The sequence below is a fragment of the Arctopsyche grandis genome, chromosome 10 (assembly GCF_051622035.1).
Source record: "Arctopsyche grandis isolate Sample6627 chromosome 10, ASM5162203v2, whole genome shotgun sequence".
In the NCBI taxonomy this organism is placed as follows: domain Eukaryota; kingdom Metazoa; phylum Arthropoda; class Insecta; order Trichoptera; family Hydropsychidae; genus Arctopsyche; species Arctopsyche grandis.
Window position 1 is genome coordinate 1,106,071 of NC_135364.1, and position 4,218 is coordinate 1,110,288.

The 4,218-nt window shown below is 30.6% G+C and overlaps 1 non-coding gene across 1 annotated transcript; it reads right to left on the reverse strand.

The window, feature by feature from the left end:
* Positions 1-3,249: 3,249 nt before the first annotated feature.
* Positions 3,250-3,368, reverse strand: LOC143918488 (U5 spliceosomal RNA). The gene has a single exon (XR_013261132.1). It is a non-coding gene; the product is annotated as a U5 spliceosomal RNA (small nuclear RNA).
* Between the last annotated feature and the right edge of the window lie 850 nt (positions 3,369-4,218).

A 4,218-nucleotide genomic window follows, 5' to 3' on the forward strand; every position in this document is an offset into this window, starting at 1 on the left:
ATGATTGTTTTGTTGACTTAATTATCGCTCATATTTATTCGCAAGCAATGTTGCCTGCTGTGTATTCTTTTCTAATGCATTTCTTATTGAATCAGTGAGAATGTTACATGTAGTGTTTAATTGAATCTCTTGAATTGAATTAATGATTTGAAGAGCATTTAAAACATTATTGATGACTCAGGAGAATCATAGAATTTAGATTAAATTGAATTTGAAGTTGAATATATTTTACCAGAAGGCTTCCTGAGCTTATTGAATGGACTTTTATTAAATATGCTACTTTTATCTCAGATTTTATTATGAAACTGCTAAATTACTTTAGGATTTTGAAGTTGAACTTCCACTGATTGGCGACAGACAGGGCCAGTTTCAAAGGTGCAGCAGACTGGCCATGTGCCTAGGGCGCCATAGACAAGGGGCGCTGCAAGGCGCCCCCATTTTTCTTTTTTTAATTATTAAATTGAAAAAATAATAATTTGGCTTCCTTTGAACTTATAAAACATTCTATATTCAACTTAATTTTTCTACTCGAATTAACAATACTGATTTTAAAATATTATAATTTACGATGAACGCAGGAAGTTGACTGTCAAATTCATTGTTGAATATAAATTGATGTCTTCATTGCCGATTTCTTCATAGTTATCCGTATTTTTTAAATTTTTATATGTACATAAAACGTGCCTATTTTGAATTTATTTTTTTTGTTTTTGTCTTAATATATTTTTCTTCAACATAAAATTTCAAAAACTTTCATGAAATTTATTGTTTAAAAATTTTAGAGGAGGGGGGGGGGCTTAAACCAATCTGCCTAGGGGCGCCATATACCCTCGGGCCGAGCCTGGGGACAGATCAATAATGCTTTGGATAGCAAAACGATAGTAAATTGAAATTATCAAATACATCATGAAATACAAATATGTATATCAATAAAAAATCAGAAAGCGAAAATGAACGTATTGAAAGAAATTTACAAATCAATATCATTTTTTAATCCCAAAGGAGTGTCTCAACTAGAGTACAATCAGAATTTCTCAGGCTGCGAGTTACAAGATAGAAGCAATTATGAATGTGAATAGATAATAAAATTGACAAATCCTTAGAAGTTTAACTGGATGGATATCTAGAGAAAGGTTGCTAAAAAAATCCCCTCCACAGTACTAGTTGACCATATGAATAATTGGAGGAGGTTTCATATACATATGTACATACATACATAGTATGTAGAAGCAACCAAAGTTCTTCTGAAAAAATCTGAAGAAGAAGAAATATAAAAAATCCTTGATGTCTATAATAGAATAATGTTCGTAGCGAATGCAATGGTGGATTTATTTCAGAAACAGACCCCGAACCATACTTTAATAACGGGATTGAAGAAGAGGAAGAAGAAAAGTTCCGTACATCGAAAATCTCATACAAATTGTACTTTATAGTTTATACCATAAAGATTTGTATTAACTCATCATGCACTTTGTGTGAGCGCCTGTGGCGATCGCTTTATCGCCCTCGATTCGCGCACGCCTCTGCTCCCTCGTTTCGCGCACGCCACACAGTGGTTCCGCAACGGTTTTTTTTTGCCCTCATTAATTTGCAACCGCGCCGTTTAAATACTTGATAACACAGCAATTTCCATTCGTGTTTCCATTGTTTGAGAGAGTCCGAAATAGAAAAAAGTGGACTTAATGTAGTGCTCTATTCTGTGGGTCGCGCGATTAAGTCATTCTTGTTCGCTGACAGCGTAATTACAAGACACGCTCGCTCCACACTTTACACACGATAACAATTGTCGGGACTAGACAGCAATACTAACTTCTTTTTTTTGCTTTCTTGCTTACCTTCTTCTTCAAATTAACATCAAGAGCTCGAGCAATCTCGACTGCATGTGTACACATGAAAAAGTGCACGCTTTCCGTGTACTGTTAGCACGATGCTTTTTTCTTCGAAAGCTCTTTGAGATGTGAATCAGATATGATACAAAAGGATTGATTCTATTTTAATACAATAGAACGGAATCTGCATCAATTAGTAGTTATCAGAGTAAATTAGTATTATTTATTTTTGTCTTAATATTTGAAATCTTCAATATATGCAAAATAGCATAAAGCTATTTGCAAATAACTTTGATACTCCAAATTCAAAATATAATAATGTTAAAAGTGGGATATAACAAGTAAAGTTTTACGTTACAATATTTATCAGAACTGTTTTTTAGCACTATTAAAAATATCCTTGATTATACACATAATTTCAAAAAATAGTACATTTATCGATATTTCTTAAAATATTACAACGAATTTAGTTTATTGGGACAAATTGAAGCTGGAACAGTTGACTACATTATGCGGCTGTCTAAATATCACTAAAATACCTTGGCCATTAATTTGATGAAAAATATCACGATCAATGGTTGAGTACTAATTGAAATACTATCCATTATATATAATACATATGTACATATATGTAGGTACATACATACGTACGTATCTAGAATCCGACAATGTTTCAATATATATTGGCCGAAGAAATTAATGGGAACCACAGTTTAAGAGACCACGTAGAGATAATTTGCAGTTTTATGAATGTTTTATCATGTATTTATAATAGGATCTTTGAATAGCCCATAACATCACAATTGTAAGCTAGAAGGTTATACTCGTACTCGACCATTAATATTATTATATCTAAATATGTATCTACACAAATGGATCACATACTTGATACAAATGTTGCTACTTCGAAGCCGATCTCTAGTAATAATACTCGTCATGACCTTTTTTTAATTAGAACACTTTGACAGTGGCAAATCTGAAGTGCGATTTTCTCTTTATAAAGCGACAACTTGGACGGCTGCATTTTTATGCACGACAGGTGCAATATTTTCCTTTTGATTTCTTCATATATCAAGAGTGCAAAAAAGTGCATAAATATTGGAAAGTGACAGCGGCAATCCATATAAGCGATTGTCGGTATAAAATATGACTGTTATTCCGATGAAACTCGTTTCGTTTCCACGTCTTTGATCACGACAATTTTAACTTTGACGCTTCGATCGATCACTGAATTAACGACCAGATAAAATATGTACATAAATTATGTAAGGAAAATATGCAACGTTTAAATTACTTATGGATGGTTGACTTTGAACACATGATAGTGAATACGTAATAGATTCAAATATTAAAGATGATCGTGACGCATGATTCATGATTCATGAGTTATGAAACATGACCGACATATGATAAAGGAATGTTCCCGCTCAAGAGCGGGAAAGCAAAAAATTGTCTATAGACTCATTTGAGTGCTCCCCTCCACGGAAATCTTTAGTAAAAGGCGAAAGATTTATTCGTATTGAAGGGAAACCAGAGTAACTCTAAAAATTTTTTCATGACTATTTATGCAAACATATAACGTCATATATAGGATAGTTTTTAAGTTTCTAGCGACATCTATCGAAATGCAAATTAATTTTGTCCCTTAGTCACATTAAGTACTTTTGCAATTTGTATATCTAATTATAGACATTACTCATTTTAATATTAGTAATGATAAATAAATAATTATGACCAAAACAATCACAATTAAAACAAATAATTATTTTTTACTTTGAACTGATCTGGGTGATACATATGTATATATGTATGTATATACATATATGTAAGTGACTTAAATACAAATTAAAAGAACAATCTTTAAACTGTAAATTTTAATACTCATTTTGAATATTAGATTATTGAGTAAAAAAATCTTTTCTTGATTATATCTTGAAAAACTTATCATTGTGCAAATTCTTTTAATATGCCGTTTTTAACTTCGAATTATTAATTATTTTTAAATTTTATATTGATTGCCTTAATGACCTTTCTATATGACTTTGTATTGAAATCATTTTTAATAATATGTAATGTTGTTAACGATATATTGAAATGGTCAACTTTTAAATAACAATATGTAATAATCAATAAATTTTGGTCAAAAAAATTACTATAAAATATTGAACATTCAATACAAATAATGACCTTTTGTTTTCTATACTGGTAGCTTATCTACATTTAATTTATTAATACTGACCATTTATTATACATATTGAATAATGAATATGTATGTAATCTCTATTTATTTATTATTTCATTTTCATGTTTGTATAATACATTGTATATGTATGTAGGTATATAAATTGTAGTCAAAAAAATTCAACACCAAGCGAGTACAATTATTAAT